This window comes from Oxyura jamaicensis, chromosome 2 (assembly GCF_011077185.1).
Source record: "Oxyura jamaicensis isolate SHBP4307 breed ruddy duck chromosome 2, BPBGC_Ojam_1.0, whole genome shotgun sequence".
NCBI classification, from domain to species: Eukaryota; Metazoa; Chordata; class Aves; order Anseriformes; family Anatidae; genus Oxyura; species Oxyura jamaicensis.
The window spans coordinates 58871303-58888756 of NC_048894.1; the positions used below are offsets into that span (position 1 = coordinate 58871303).

Consider the following 17454-nt stretch of genomic DNA (forward strand, 5'->3'; position numbering starts at 1 on the left):
CCTTCCTTCCTTCCTTCCTTCCTTCCTTCCTTCCTTCCTTCCTTCCTTCCTTCCTTCCTTCCTTCCTTCCTTCCTTCTCAAATGGCACAGTTCTGGACTACAGTTTTCACCCCAATGTCTATATACCCAGTGATGGGCATTTTATCATAAATTGTATCAACTGTCCATTTCCAGAAGGTTCACTAAAAAACACTTGTGGAATTGTGTCTCATATCCATTCCTAAAAATTATGCTATCTTCTACCATGCTGCTATTCTCAGCATTTCCTCAAATTGGAGAAATCATCCCCAGAAATCTTGCCCTGGCAAAAAGAAACAATCACATTAAATCCTGATATCAGAGGGAAGTAATTTTATGCATGACCTTGAAGGCTGGATGTGGGCAGAATAGAAGGGGAGATTCCTAGCTTTCTACACAATCTTGTAACTATACTTGGAAGGTCCCAAGAAATCAGACTGGAAATTCGGGTTGTGTCTAATCACACCACTACTACACCACTACTACACTGGTATTTTTAGTGACTTTTTTTTTTTCTTTTTTTTTTTTTTTTTTAATTCCCCCAAATCCCCCTGAAGAATAAATGCCCTACTGAAGACTTACAGGTAAACAAAGAAGAGAGGATTTCCAGTAATGTTTCAAAAAATGTGTATGAAACAGCTGTCCAGGTGGGACGTCCAAAATACCTGCTGCAATAGCATAAGCTATTTGTACTGATAAGGTTTAGTCACTTACGATTAATCTCAGATCCCTGTCAATAAAAGATTTATCATGCAATGCTATGTCTTTTTATTTGCCTAAGTGTCTCTCACTTCCACTCTAACCAAAAGAAGTGAAATCAAGATTAATCAGTAAATTACTTTAACCTCATTAGAGTTTCTCATTAATTCGTGGTTTCTCATTTCCCACATCCCCATCACTGCATAAAACTTCCCCTTTTACAGACAGTTCACTGTTTACATGATAAACATACTCCCCGCATTACCCTTCTGGACTTGTATTGCTCAAGCGTGAGAGCTTCAGTACATCCCACTTCCTTACCATCCCCTTGAAACCTTGTTGATGACAGTGCTTGGTGACCACAACAGGCAGTGAGTACTAATATTGCAGTACAGAGAATTTCCCCCATCAATGAAGCATGACATTCAGTTTCTCCAGCTGTTCTTATTCCTGGAAACCTGCTGGAAAAAGCCACTGTGGAGGTAAATGGACTATCTTGGAGCAAAAGCATCACCCACATCTTAAAAGAAGTGACAGAAGAGGATGGGGCTTTTGCCCCTAGAGTGAGCTGTGGCAGCTCCTTTTGTTGCACTGCTGAGATAAACAAGAAATACTTTAGAGTGTGAATAGTATCTGGAAGCTCACCAAAGGAGAGTCAATTCCTCTGGAGGTTTAGCTGGGACAATTGACAGCCTGCAAGCTTGTGCCTGCAAGAAGAGGCTTCATAGCTAAAGCTCATCCTTGTCCTGCCATCCCTGTTTCCCTGCGTGGCTACAGCTCCACAAAAAGCCACTTCACATCTGACAGGCACAGCCCTTCCCGAGAGGCAGCCTGCACCCCTGCAAAGTAATAAACCCAGATTGCCATTTCTCCCATTGTCACAGAGAATTCCATCAGCAGGGTGGGTATAGGGGTATTTCTGTCTCTTTTTCTTTATATCTTAACAGTGTAAAGTATTTCAGGCAGCAGCTTCAGAAACCAGACTTCCAGCCTACCTGATATATGATAAGGCACTTTAGAGATTATGTTTGCTTTGGAAAAATGCACTCCACCAAGACAGTTTTACTCCAGGGATGTGCTAGAGATGAACCCTCCTAAGGTATACATCAGTGCCAGCAATATCTCTATCCCATTAGTACTGACTATTTAATAAACCTTACCAGCTTTATTATAGGGTTTTTAGTAGTGTCTTTCCAGAATTATTTCTGCAAATCAACTGACAAGGGCCAGGGGAAAAACACTAAAATTGACCAGCAACTTACATTAGCAACTTGAATTATCAGAGTCAAGCTATCTGCAAAACCAGAGGCATTTAAACTGTATTCAAAATTTACCAAGTTAATTTGTATGTTCCTCCCAATTAATTAACTAAAAACTAAGAGCCAGGATCCAGTCTCAGATCCAGGGATACCATCTGTCACAACCTGGCTCAGTCCCATTGTGTAAGGTCACCAGTCTGCTGTGAGTGGGCTCCACCCATGGTGTCCCACCTGCTTCCAACCCAGCCATTTCTGAGGCAAATGGCCTCTCTTTGTGCTTCTCATGGCTCTGGGGCACCTCTGACCCCTCTCTGGAGAAGTGAAACCCTGCAGGGCATCCAGCCCTGCCACGCTGCCTGGGGCTCACGCACGCTCCTGGGAACCTCAGCTGGGGTTTCAGGGGAGCATTTCCACACTTCCAGCTTAACTCCCCCACCAGGACAATGTGATGGAACAAGGAGCAGTGTTTCAGCAGAAGAATGTTTGAACCACAGACATGGGTATTCTTGAAAGGAATTGAAAATCACGTCCTTCTGAAATAGGGTGGAGTCCTTGCTTAGTCACCCCTTCTGTGAACGTAAGGGTTGGGGTGAGCCCATTCTTGTTTTCACACGCTCAGGCAGGACTCAGGCATACTCAACTGCTCTCCTATGCAGCTTCCCCACTAGGAACTGTTTTCCCCACTAGGCTGTTTTCTCCTTGCTTTTCTTTGTAAAAAAAAACATCCCATGGGAAATGCCAGTACCTAGAGGATACTAGGTACCTACCAGTACTTAGTGTACTGAGTCCTAAATTAGCATCTTGATGGCTTCTTATAGCTAGTGCCTGGAAAGGTCACTGAGAACATTTCTGAGGCAGAGCCAGCCCAGCAAGCTGCCTTGATAATGTCTACATATGTGTCTGGGAAGATATAAGATAGAGCCATGCTCTTGGCCCCAGATAAGTGCTGGGTGCTTGAGAAGGTTCACCACTGGGGCACCAGCCTGTGGTGTAATGTCACCAAGTCACTGTAGATAAGGATCCCTCTTCCCAGCCACAAAGCATTGATTAAAGGTTGGTGGAGTGAAGTTCCAGCATTACAGAGCTCAAAGGAAGATCTTACTTTGATTTCACTGGAGTCAGAGCTTCAGTCATGGGCTGCAAATGATACAGGGCTGTGCGTACAGATAAATGTGTTTTCTGGATTGCCCTCAGGGCACTTAGTGCCTTGCAAGATCAGGATGCAGATGCTCATGTGGCTTTTGACATCTCCTGAATTACTGTATTTCTGAAACCTCATTGCAGTTAACTGGATGGAAGTGTTCTAGACAAAAAACAATGTATCTATCAAGAGACACAAAAGAACGATTTGTGATAAGAAATTAACAGCAAGTGGCTCACCTACCCACAGAACAATATATTCTTTAGAGGAAAGCAGTCAACTGCCTTTTAAATTGTGTAGAATTTAAACATACTTCTGTAATATGTATTTGAAAATGGTGTTGAAATGGATATGTTACCAATGTTACATAAGAAAACTGTATTTTAAAGTGCATGGTTTTACCAGGTCACCTAAAAACACATAGCCCATAAGTGTAATCACCTAAACAATAATTAGAGGTACATATGTATGTATATGGGCACATGTATTTTTTAGTAATAAATTTGAAAAGTGCAAATAGCATCTATGAAAAGGAACATTTAGGAGGGATCAAGGAATAGTGGAGGGACTCAAACTCTCCTTAAAGTTCAGAAAATGAGTTTTTATCAATGTACCCTAAATCTGATGGTATAAAGATGGAAGATACAAACTTACCTAGAGAAGCTGCATATATTTTTGCCCACACCTACTGAAGAGCAAATGAAATTACAAAATAAATTAAAAATAATTAGGAACTTTACGTGCCTCCACTTTGCCAAATTTTATTCACTGTAACAGCACTTAGACTTCTGTAGGTAAGTTGTTGAGCCTTAAGCGGGTCTTGTCTGAAGTTAAGCACCTAAAGCACACAGTTGGAAATGTTAGATGAAGAAACAGATGTGTGAATCATCTAATTTCCATTGATGTAAATGGGAGTTAAATGCCTAAAGAAGGAATGATCTGCCTCTTTGCTACAGCCTTGTATTTTAATGGATTCTGCAGAGACTTAAAACTTGCGCCAAAGATTTACAGCTAACAGCATTTTTTGCCCAAAATCTCCAACAACTGATGAATAAATAAAAGCCTCTATTGTCATTCAGCATGATACTTATTTTTTTTTCAGCAGTATAATGCTTTTACACTTTCCAAAGGTAGATCTTAAGCTATAGGACGTTTCTCTCATCTGCTACCTGGGGGAGAGCTGTGTGCGCAGTGTCATGTTTTAATGGAGGCAAGGCTTGGGATTATGCTGACAGGCACAGCATGGTGGAGGGAAGGGGCTGAGCAGTAAAAGTCCATGTGGATCCTTTCTCAGTCTAGACAGGATTTGCTTTCAGGGCCAGAATAAAACTCAGATCAGAAATGAGGCTATCCTTCATCAGCCCACTGTGGATCTGAATATATTTCTACTTGGGATTTTTCCTCTCTCCTGTCAGTCCAGAGGGTCACTTAGACCCCTTTATTCTAAGTTTAGGAATACCAATCTTTTTCATGGGTTTTGAGGATGTGAGAAAAAAAATATATATATCCTATGGGTTTTGAAGGCTGAAATGAAGCAGAAACCTTTTGCTGCTGGCTGCAATGCAAGTACATAGAGATGGCCTGAAGCCCAAAAGCCCAAGCCATGCCTTTTTTTTTTTTTTTTTTTTTTTTTTTTTTCCTTTGGGACCTTACCATTTGGGAAACCTAGACAGCCTTGCATCTCATTAGTTTGGTAATCCCTTTGCTTCAATAACAGAAGCAGAGGGAGATGTGACTCATTTCCCAACCACCACCTCTGGCAGCTGAAGACAAATTAGTGCCCAGTCTCTTGGTCAGCAAGTTAGATGTCTGTAAGCTCAGCCACACCAGGCCTGTGCAGTAAAGGTGATGCCACCTGTGTGCATGCAACAGCCACATCCGCACATCTTTTAAACACCTCCAGGGATGGTAATTGCACCACCCCCCTGGGCAACCTGTTCCAATGCCTGACCACTCTTTCTGAGAAGAAATGTCCCCTAGTTGTTTTAATTGTTGAAGAGTAGTGCTCTTTGTTCAATTCTTTTTTTTAATTGTTGAAGAGTAGGGGCATGACATTTCAATTTTTTCCACTCACCAGGGAAATCACTCAAATGCCAGGACTTTTCAACTATGATAGAGAGAGGCTTGGCAGTTACATCAGCCAATTCCCTCAGGACCCTGGGATTCATGTCATCAGGTCCCAAAGACTTGTACCTATTTAGATTCATCAGGTGGTGTTGAACCTGCTCTTCACTTACAGCGGGTGGGACTTTTATCCCCCAGCCTCCATCTATGGGTTCAGGGAAATGAAAGACTTGGGAAGCCCGTTGTGGTGGTTTTACTTGAGTGGGCAGCTGAGCTCCACAACAAATGCTCTCTCACTCCTCCCCTCAAAGAGGAAGGGGGAGAAAAGACAACACACAGAGCTCGAGGTTTGAGATGAGAATGATTTAGTTAAAGGGAAAGGGAATGGGGAGAAAAAGAAACAAAAGAAACAACAAGGCCACGCAGAAGCACAAAGAGAAAAAAAAAGTTATTCTCTACTTCCCATCAATGAGCGATATTCAGCCACGTCCTGGGAAGCAGGGCTTCAAAACCCGTACCGGTTGTTCAGGAGGACCGCCTCCCCCACGAGAGTCCCCCTTTTATTGCTGAGTGTGACATCAGGTGTTATGGAATATCCCTTTGGTCGGTTTAGGTCAGCTGCCCTGGTGATGTCCCCTCCCTATCAATTGCCCACTCCCAGCCTGCTGCCTTTGGGGGCTTGGAGGGAGTCCTGATGCTGTGCCAGCACTATGCAGCAATAGACACAACACTGGAGTGATACCAGTGCTGTTCCAGCTACGAGTGCAGAGCACAGCACTGTGTGGGCTGCTGCAGGGAAAGGTGACTCCATCCCAGACAGACCCAGCACACCCATCTACCAGTGCAGACGCAGGCAAAGAAGTTGTTGAGTACCTCAACCTTCTCCATGTCTGTTGTTACCAATTACTCAGATATAGAAACTCACTCCTAATATAAGAAATTAGCCACCTATAATCGCTTACACACTACTATTTTCACACCTCAGTCTATTTTCACAAGTGTTAAAGGTGCATGGTGGCCCTCGGGGACTCCTCCAGCAGCCCGAAGGAAGCTGTGTCCTCTCTTGTGCTCTTCCTCGAGGCTCTGTGCAGAAGGGATGCCACCTGCCGCACAAGGGCTGGGGGATGGGAAAGAAGCACTCACACAACCCCTGAGAATTGGCAAGAGTTGTTTATTGCGGGGACATCTTGCAGGCAAGCCTGTGGGATGTCTGTGAGATTTGGGGCCTCCAAGCTAATGCTTGGGATGGGGCCTGAGCAATGAGTAGGGAGCTGGCCGGGCACTCCTGTGATGCAGTTTGTGCTTCCTGATGGCACAGAGTGAAGACATGCCAGGGTAGTCCCACGTCCATTCTGCCTGCGGTGGATCTAATTCCTTTGCCTCCTCTGTATCTTCTGGTGGATCCAGCTCCATGGGCTCCACGGTGTTGGGTAGGAGGATGAGCCAGTCTTTGCCTGGGACTGCCCAAACAGGATGCCTTAGATTCGGCATGTTTTCTGGCCAGGGTGCCGCACCAGGGGGTCGACCTGTTCTACCCTGAGGTCCCATGCCACTGTCAGCCTGAATTTCATGCCTACGGTGCCAATGATATTGATTATATGTGTCTGTGGGCCGCGCACCAGAGGTCCCTTGAGCACTGGTGTATCTTGTGCTGCTGGCGCTCTCTCTCTGTCCACAACACGTTTCCTTGCCAGCTGCCTTCCTTGGTGCTGCTCTGGATGGCATGGATGTCCTCGCAAACCAAGCAGAGCTGCTTCTCGCCTTGCTGCCTCTAGTCTCCTAGTAGCTCAGCGAGTGGCGGGCCAGCAGCCGGTGGGGCTGTTTTATTGGGCCCACGAGGTGATGGCCATTGTGACCTCAGCAAGCCTCTGTGATGAAGTGGCCCACGCGTGGCCAAAGGCGGCTGTGTTGGGAGCGGCCTGGGAGATGTCCTCACGTTGAGGAAGGAGGAGGGTTGGGGAGGCTGAGGGACCCTTTTCTGGAGCTGGCTCCCCCAGGCCATTTAGCTTGCTTGAGAGAGAGGCAGCCCCTTGACCACAGGGACTGACCTGCACCTCCTGTGTTCCACATGACCTTTTCCAGCTCAGGCTCTAGCATCTCATCAGTGTAACATAGAATCACAGAAACATTAAGGTCGGAAAACACCTCCAAGATCATCTGGTCCAACCACCCCCCCACCACCAATGTCACCCAATAACCCATGTCCCCAAGCACCCCGTCCAACCCTTCCTTGAACACCCCCAGGGATGGTGACTCCACCACCTTCCTGGATAGCCCATTCCAATGCCTGACTGCTCTTTCTTATCTATTATCTATTATTAAAATTATATATAATCTATTATCTATTATTAACAAATTTATTAACATTTATTAATTTAATAAATATTATTAATATTTAATCTATTTTCTAAATATCTGTTTTCTAATATCCAACTGACATCATTGAGATTCACTACTTTGAAAATGAAAATTAATTCTGCTTTATGTAGATACTTGAAAAATTAGTAAACCTGGGGGGAAAAAATGTGTTCTTTTTTTTTTGAAATAGAAAACAATTCACTTAAATTTCACCAAGCAGGGTTGGAAGTGGGTGGGCTTTGAGGTCCCTTCCCACCCAAGCCCTTCTGTTCTGTGATAATGTCATTCATACTTCATTCTCCTGATGTGCTCTATTGCTTGTGTGGAGAGAGTTTGGACTGCACCTCGAAATAACATCATTATCCCAAGTTTCAGACCCTCTGGCCTCTCTTCTCTTTGACATTGGCTTTGGCCTCATGGTGCTAGAGCACACAGGGGGACAGTCACTAAGGGTTTTCTGAAGAAACAGAAAATCAGACACTTAACATATTTCATGAAAGCTTTGCTGGGCAGATTGCTGTAAGGAAAAGCCTTTGTCTCCTCACTGCAAGCAAGAGAAGCATGTGGTATGTCATCTGCCTTTCATATAATGCCCCATTCTCCTGAGCTCATGTCCACCCATTGCTCACTTTTGTCTTCGCGCACCAGGATCACGTCCTGGTGGGACTGGGATGCTGGGAGCCATGCCAGGGTTTTGTCCAACCCAAGAACTGGCAGTTTGGCAAAACCCACTGCCACTCCTGGCAGCAGGTGCTAGCCACAAATATTGCTGAAATCCGGGGGGATTTTTAGTCTCCAGTGCGAGGGTGGAAAGACCAAAAGGAGACGAGAGCACAAGGAGGGACAGGAGGGCTAATCCTGCTGGGTGAATCAACAACACCTCCCAAGCTGATGGTTTTTACTCCACCATGGACCAGTTTACTCTGATCACTGGGAAAAGGGTGTCCCAGGAGGACCCAGGTGCTGGCACCAGCCCTGCCAAAGGCACAGAAGGGCACTGCAGCCCCAAGGGCATCACTGCAGGGAAAGGTGCCTTAGCACCATGCTCAATCAGCACGGGGCTGACTCCTCAGCATGCACGCAGTCAGTGGACTCCTTGTCTTCACTGGGTCAGGAAAGCCTTTATGTATATAAACAGCTATTGCATTTGAATTGTCTCTCTCTTCTTTTTTTATTTTATTTTTTTTTTATTTTTTTATTTTTCCAGGCAGAAGCATGTTTCTTATTTATCTGAAAACATCCTGTTCAAATTTAAGATTTTCTGTGGTTAGTTGTTGTTCATTTTTATCTGTTCTCAAACCAGTCAGGATGGGAATAATTTCTGATGGGTGACCAATAGTGAAAAAAAAAAAAAAAGGAGGAGAGAAGAAGATGTATGGGGGGTCCTGGGCATGGTGTAGTTGATGTTACAGTCTGAATTTGAAATGGGATAGCATATAAAAGGTCTACCAGGACTTCTGAGAAAAACAGCTATCTAGCCTGGGATCTGCAGGACATCTGTAGGGCAAATACATCCATGTGTCCTTTTTTGACTATTAGTCATTACTGCGCAGTTTAAAAAGTATGCGTCATGAAATAATCCGGGTAACCTTATGTTCTAGCTGTTATACATGGTGTGTCTTGTGCCTTTCCCTGAATCTATCATTCAGATTTTTGATCAGACATACATCAAAACAGCAATTACCTGACTCCTCTTTTGGAAGATATTTCTACATCTACATTTCAAGAGATTTTTGTCCATAGATTCGTGCTTTGGAACTACAAGATCCTCAACATTTAGTTGAGCAAAACATTCTGAATCCAAAATCAGGTTCACGTTTCCTATCATATTTAGATTTATGAACAGTTTGCAAACAACTCTGCGGAAATACTGGCTATCTACAAACCCTACCTGAGGTAATGGAAGCAGCAGGGCACGCATAATATTTTTGCTTTTGTTTCTGTAGTGGTCACTTTTTGTTCTTCAGTTTGCGTAGAATCCCTTCAGCTCACTCTACATCGTGGAGCATTACCGCAAGAAAAATGCTGTGAGAGCTATGCTGCATTGCCTTTTTTTTTTTTTTTTTTTTTTTTTTTTTGTACACATAAATCAACCATAGATCATAAAACACAACCTGTAATAACAATCACCAATATTTAATAAATTTCTGACTAGTTTGAAAACCTGTTCAAATACTTTGTACCACCCACAAAAACATTTGTAATAAATTGCAAGGCAATAAAAATCACATAACACGTAATTACTGGCATTATTGTATCCTTCACTTTTTTGAGGGGGGAGGAGCTGGGCAGAGAGAGGAAGGGGCTGGGTTTGAGGAAAAAAAAATATGAACTTTTCAGTTGAATTTTATGACCTAATTTGTTACACGATTCTTTAAATAATACACATTGAGCAGTGCTAAATATGTAAAAGGAGTTTTTCAAATAGATCACAAGTTCTGTTTCTGAATGAGTCATTTCTGATCAGTAGGATTCTCTTAACAAGGGAGTTACAGCAGAGGGACCGAAACACATTTCCACTGAAACCAGTGGCAAACTCCCATTGAAATCAACAGAGGACAGAGGATTGTCCTGACAGGCACATTAAAATCAAGGATGGAAAAACTTAGAGAAGTGTTATTAAAAAAATAAAAATAAATCTGCAAAGACTCTTCCAATTCAATTTCCATAGCTTTCGGCACATTTTATCATTCTCCTAGTTTTCACACAGGAATGAAGCGTAAATGTGTAAATGGCTTAAATACATACAAACACTAAATCCATGTTTACATTTGCACTAACATAAGATTTTGCCCTCATATCTATGGCTTGTGGTGAATTTAGCAAGAAGCTGGTTTTACCAAGAAGTTAAGTTACTCATCACTGTAGGGATATTCTGCTTGTGATTCAAAAGAAGTCATATTACAAACCAGGGAATAAAACAGAAAATCTATTAAACAAACAAACAAAGAAGCAGAACACAGGTTTTCAGGTGAAAATATAGGGTTCTCTGCTTAAAATAAGGACTTAGCTGACTGGATCATAGTATTTGCAAACCACCAAAAGTGATTTAGAAGCATCGACATTTTTGTTACTCTTTGTTTTTAAAGTACCTAGCAAGCCTAATTCCCACGGAAAGTCCCGGGAACTTGGGAACTTGCATGCCTCTGGGAAAGGGACTCAGATTCCTCTGAATATACTACATGTGAGCTTTTAGATGTTTAGCTATTTGAACTAAATTACCTATTTGGTTTTAAAAATATATCAGTTATGAGCTTTACTCATGATCCTATCCCAGACTCACTCCTTCTCAAAACCTAATTTATTCCTTGATATATTCTCTGGTAATTATTCCTTTCCTAGGTAAGTATCATAGAATTAAAGCTCTTTAGTTTTGCCAGGAACTCAACTAATATGATCAACAGCACAATAGGAAAGGTTCAAAACACTGGAAGGGTTGAGAGACAGGCACTGTATAGGCGGTGCCTCAGGAGATAGATACCAGTGCAAATTTCAGATAGCAGCTGCAAGACAGGGCTCAATGCTTCTGGAAATGTTCTCTCTCTCTCTAACCTGGTCCTGTTTTGCCCAGTCTCAAATACTGATCTTGGCTCTCACCAAGGACACAAACCCCTTGGTGTCTGGTGATGCTACCATGTAGAAGATAAAAAGGCAAGAAGAAAAGACCAGGTGCTGAACCTTGTCATGAATGACTTTTTCACTGGTAGATATCCTAGGATATCTATGGATCTCAGAAAGACTTCCATTTGCTATAGAAACTAAACAGACAGCTCATCTAAAGAGAGGCAAACTGTTTTCACTCCCCTAAAAATAGGATTAAAAAGAACTCAACATGTGGAACTCTGCAGTTTCCTACCTCTTTTTTTTTTTTTTTTTTTTTTTTCTTTCCCCCCATCTAGTGTATTTTCATCTTTAAACAAATGCTTTGAAAAATGCATTAAAAAAAATAAAAATAAAAATGTGCAATTAGAAAAACATTTATTTCAATACTGTCAAAATGATTTTCCTGTCTCTAATTTAAAGTCTTGCAGGTGAAAATGTAAGAAAAACAATTTGGGGCATTTTTCACAGGCAGTCACAAGATCCGTTAAGACAAATTGTGGACCAAGGGAGGAGCAGCCTCTGCCAACTGCAACAGCTGAGTTAGAAAGTTACATTCTTCCACCAAGCCACTTTTCCCATTGTTAACATGTGTACCAAGGCATTTGGAGATGATATGCATGCGCTGCACACAGACAGTCACGGGATTAAACAGAGCCACTCACAGAATGCATTAGCCCCAGTTTTAATTGCAAACCTTCCAGCCCTTCTGTCACACCAGAATCTCTTTGGATTTACAAGGATTACAACGGTTAGAAGATGTTATGCTAAGAAATTACAACAAACATCAGCCTCAGCATCTTGGATGCATTCATCTTCTGACAATGAATGCTCTATGCATACACAGGACACTATATGTAGATCATTTAGGTCTCAGCAATGACCAAGTGGTGTGGTTGAAGAACCAAGGAAAAAAACTGTTGAATGGTATTAATAAAACCATGGAACCACATTTTTAACAAACTGAGAAGGAGGAAACAAACTGGAATTTAGTGTACACTTGAGATGCAAGATTAATGCTCCCAGAGCAAAAATGTTGAGTTCAAATGTCTAAGCCAGTAAAGGCATATTTAGACACCTAAACCAAAAGGGCGTGATCTGCTGTGTTGCTGAGCACCTGCACTTCCCAGTGAGATCAGTGGGTTTTGCAGGCTAGCTTTAGGAACACAGGTTTGAAATTTGTGAGTATGAAATTGAATAAAAATGGGGAGTGCAAAAGCTGTGTCAGCAGATGCTCTAGTCTTTGCCATAGTAGTGTCCTGCAGATGTTAGAGAGACGAAAGCAATTTTCCACGATAGATGATATGTTCAATATATATACAATTAAAGTAATGGGAAACAAAACGAGAAATGGGGTCACGCTCATCTGCTCTTTTGAAGATGTTTTTTCCATAGAAAGAAGCAGCTGAATGCAACTGTCGTTTAGTTACATCAAAACAACATAACATGTGTGAGCAAGGGAATCCTGGCACGTTAATTGGCAGTGTAGCTGGTAATGTGCTGTGTGCTGGACACCGATGCCTCACTCTCTCCCCCTCTCTCTCTCTCTCTCTCCATCTTTTTCCCTTCTTAATAAGAAAAGTAAACTCAAGAGAAGGCTTCCAGAAAACAAATAGTCATTGTTCCCTGGATGGTAGATACGTGGGATGTACACAACAGATTTTGTTCCACTGGGTATGGGAAGACGAACAAGTCACCGCAGGGTAAGCCAGTATGTTGGATTTACAGCACACAAGCTGCTCTATAGTAATAATCCTTATGCACCCTGCAGGACACTGCAGTAAATGCAAAATACTTCACCTCTCAAAGGACTTGGATGCCTAAAGTCACTATCTCCATGTGCCTAACCCATACTGAAATCCATGGGAATCTGGCACACAAGAGCTTTTGTAAATATTACTAGCTGTCCACCTGCAACTTTATGTACCTAAAATCCTTTGAAAAACTTGACCCTGGATCTCAGTCAGGTAATGAACCATTTTCATACTCATTTCATTTGATGCACGCAGAGCATGTAAGCCATTAGGAGAACTATTAACTTGCTCACCACCGCCTGCATTACTGGTCCTTATAGCCCCTGCTGCTGGGGGGAGAAGCAGGGGGCTGGTGGGGTGGGTGGAAGGGATTGGCGTCCTATTGCTCTTGGCAATGCGGCTCCTTCACATCCACCTGCATCCCCTCTTTCTGCTAAACTACGAGCCCCAGTCTTTTCCTTGTCCAGTTCTATCTCCCAGAAGGCAGGTTGTTGGGTAATATAGTAGATTGCAATTCCCTCAAGTTCAGCTCTAAAATCAGTATGCTGCAGTTGTACCTAAAGAGGCTTGAGTTTTGAAGTTGAGTAGCTCCTGCTGAGGTCAGAGGACAGAAAGCCAGGCAGAAGGTTTGAGATATGAACAATAGCTACCTGAGTGCAGTGTCGAGGGTCAACCCTCCTCTTTCTGCGGTAAGACCACTACTGTGGGAGTTAGGGACCCCTGACTCTTTGCTACTCCTTCCTCTCACTCTGCTGCTGGTATAATGCTGATGGTGCTCCCTCTAAGTCTCCTGCTCTCTGAATGGTGGGGAGTATCTGGTGAAACTACTGACACGTAAGCCCATATGATATGACTGGCACATGTTATTTTCAGGCAGTTGTTAAGGGAAGTCTCAGAAACTGTTTTACAAGCTTCAGGACTTTTGTGTAGGAATGACAAATTAGGAGAGCAGCATGATGGCACTAGGGGATTCACAAGTCTGAGATTAGCTTATTTCCTGTTGCAAATATACTTTATCCTGATGTTATGCCTCACCCAGCTCTGATACCACTCTTGGACTAACACACTGTAATATATAATATAATTAAAATTGTCAATGTTGTATAAATTGGTAGGTGTTGAAGTATCTAGTGCTTATAATTTCTACTGCAAACAAGAGCCTTAAAAACCTTGGAAGATGTAAGCTTAATATTTATCTGTTAGTTTGTGTTTTTGCAGCACTATTGAGTAAATTGATATTGGCCTCTTTTGAATGTGAACTCCATTATACATAGTTCCAGATTAACTCTATGGACTAAATACATGCAAACAAGAAAAATAATATACCATGACTGAGAATATACTAAACGCATAGAAATCATGGACTTAGAACTGAGGAGACTTTAATTTCTCCTGTAAAAATATGACCTAAACCTGTATTGCTCTAAGCACACCAAGAAACAACAACACAGAGCTCAAAAAGTAGAAGTATTGCACAGGTTATTTAGGCCTGAGTGTTACTGCTAAATGCACTTGTGGTCATGAAATGCTTCATTTAATTTGATGGGATGAGAAATCAGAGTATGAGGAGATAGTAGCTCATTAAGGGCCTTATAGTCTTTCTTGTTACCAGAGGAATTTTATCCTTAAGCAGTTTGGCACAGATAAGGAAAAAAAAACACAACTCATCTCGCATCTCTTAAGCCTGCACTTTAGCCACACATCCCTTCCCTCCCTATCTTTGTGAAAGCTGGAAGACCACAGCGTCTGGCAAAATATTTAATGACAATAATACTAAAACATTTCCCACTGACTGAAGGAACTACAGAAGTAACACACAGTGTGTGTAGGCCTCTGTCCAGGAATAATAAACTATAGGTTTCTGTCTAATGGTGAAAAAGAGCTCAGATAGCAGTGAAACAAATACATTTATCCCTGTAAGACTGAAAGATATCTGTGCTGGGCCAAATATTAAGTGATAATTACAAGGGATAAGCAAACCCTGTGGAGCTGGAGGTTTTGTAAGCAGCTCAGGCTTTTAATATGTTTTGGAGTTAGAGTTTTATAAAATCCCAGGCTTTGAAAAAAGAAGTTGGAGAGGGTTGGAAAACTCGTAACTCTCCTTTTTCTGTTCACTCCTACTCCACTGCTTCTGTAGGAAAAATGGTAACGATGATGTAGGCTGCACAAGGAGGAGGACAGAAGTACCCATGCCCCTTTCAGACCTCCAAGTCTTGGTTGCCTTGCAGGACACTGAGGCAGACACTCCACCTTCCTCACACTCGAGCAGGGAATGTTTTTCCCTCAGCTGAGCTAGGAGAATGGCTGGCAAACATCAAGGTTTTCAAGCCCCTTGTTTTTTGTTGCACCCATATTGATAGTTGGTGCTTCCTTATCAAGACCTTCACTGCTGCTGCAGCAGTCTACTACGTCTACTAGTCTACTAGTCTACTACATGTAAATCTTTACTTTCTTTTTTTTTTTTTTTTTAGGACAAAGAAAGAAAAGTTAAAGAAGCTAAAACAAAATCTAGCTGCCATAGCTTCTGAAAGAGGCTGTCCTGAGTTGTGACTTCTCAGTTCAAGAGGTTTGCATTACTGATAATACCACACATCTGCAAGAAACTATAATGCTACATACAAACCCATCAGCAAAGCAGTCTGTGAGCTGCTGCTCAGTTTTCTGAACCCCCAACAGAGAAAGACAAAAACAAGAGCAGGAGTACAGAAGTTGTGCTGGCAACAGCAGCTGGGAGCAGGGAGTTGCTGCTCTCCAGAGATATCCAGCTGTTTCAGCAGACAGCCCCATCACAGCAGATGCTTTGCCCTCACCCACTGTTACCTAGCTTCAACTTTGCTAAGCTGAGCTGCAAACTCCAATGTTATAGGCCCAGCTTTCTTGCACAGTGGCAAGAGGCAGTGACCTTGAGCTGAAGTGGAGAGGCAAATGATGTGTAAAATTATTGCAAATACACAGATTTTTTAGAGATAAAAGGGGCAGCCACAAAAAATAAGTAATCTAAATCATCACTTAGGGAGCTACACTGCGGTTCTTCTTTACAGAATCTCTTCTTCTGTTGGGAAGAAAGCAGCCTGCTACTGCAAATGGTGCTTTATTCATTTGGAAAAGAGGAAATGGAAGAAAACCAGGCTTGCTCTGCTACATAGAAGATTTACTACCCATTCTGAAATCCAGCAGTAGCAAAGGCACAGACCAGGGAACTGAAAAGACAGCAAAACTCAAGGTATACCACCATAAACAAGCCTAGGCTGTCTTTGCTCTGATACAACCGAGCCCCTGCTTTTGAAGGACAAAACTTCCCTAAACAGCCTAAGAGAGTTTCACACTATTGGCATGGGTGGAAAGATTTTGCCCAGAGCTGCAGCTGAGTATTTTGGCATCCATACTCCTCCAGCTGTAAACATCCTCCATGTACCCTGCTTGCAGTGTATATTCCTGGGTGCAGTGGCAGCAGCAGCAGACAGGGGTTGGACATAATTCTTTTGCTTAGTTTTTACCATTTGAGCCCTTGCTCTGCTGCAGATTTCTCCAACCCAAAAGGGGGATGAATAGGAGTTAGTGACTCATGGAAACAAAACTCTCAAAGCAGAAAAATGTAGCACCTACCTTATGATAGAGAGAAGACAAAATATCATTACTTCTCCCATCCACAAAAGAATAAATGTAAGTCTAGAGATGCAGTGGGGAATATATGGGAATGAGGGCAAAGGACTACAGTTTATGATCGCAGAATTGCTTCCTGGGAGAATGGGAAGAGTGGGAGAGCTTTACAGAAATCACAGGGTGCAGCTGTAAGTTGGATCCTCTGGAAACATGGGACTTTTCCCCTCTTCATAGGAAGAGTGTCTGGCCACAGCTAGGAACTCATACATTGTTAATTCAGGACTTCCTTTTCTTCACAGCAGCCCAAATTGGCATTTTGCCCCCTTTAAAAGGAAAACAAATCTAATCCTTTTGGAGTTCTGTTCCTCATTTCAAAAGTGTGTGAGTGGGTTTGAAATGAAACAAAATATGTCCCCCTCTTATTAGTAATGCCAAATTGCTGGAACTGATTGGAGGAAGGAGAGATCGGAGGGCACATTGCATGAACTCTGCACAGATTGCATGAAGCAAATCTCTCTCTCTGTAAAACAATGCAGTTCAGGGGCCAGTGAATTGAGCATAAACCCCTGAGAAAATATCAAGCCAAATACATCACTACAACATCGCTGCTTTCAAAGGAACTGAAAGATGCAATCGATGCATATATCAGACAGCATTTGCTGAAGCCTGCCAGTCTGAATTCTACTCAAACTGGCACAAAGTGGGTGTAGTGGTGTTTGGATCAATGATCTGATATCAGCAGAAATGAAGTCCGAATCAGCACTAGACTCTAGAAATAAATCTTCTACCACCTCTACCCTGTTTTGCCTTCTTCTCTCCCTGCACATTCCCCCATGCTCCCAGGCTGAATCAGAGAACTCAGCTGCATGGTATCTTGTCACTGAAAAGCTAGCTGGAAATGGCTTCTGCTGAGATGTGTTAACCATGGAAACATAGCCCTGTAAGCCCAGCAGCAAAA

At 42.6% G+C, this 17454-nt stretch overlaps 1 long non-coding RNA gene across 2 annotated transcripts in view; it reads right to left on the reverse strand.

Moving 5' to 3' along the window:
* LOC118162297 overlaps positions 1-17454 on the reverse strand; it is a 144797-nt gene that overhangs the window by 677 nt on the left and 126666 nt on the right. For both annotated transcript variants that reach the window (XR_004748382.1, XR_004748381.1), the window contains one exon: positions 1-3955. This exon is cut by the window's left edge and continues 677 nt beyond it. This is a non-coding gene — a long non-coding RNA (uncharacterized LOC118162297). The remainder of the gene's footprint in view (positions 3956-17454) is intronic.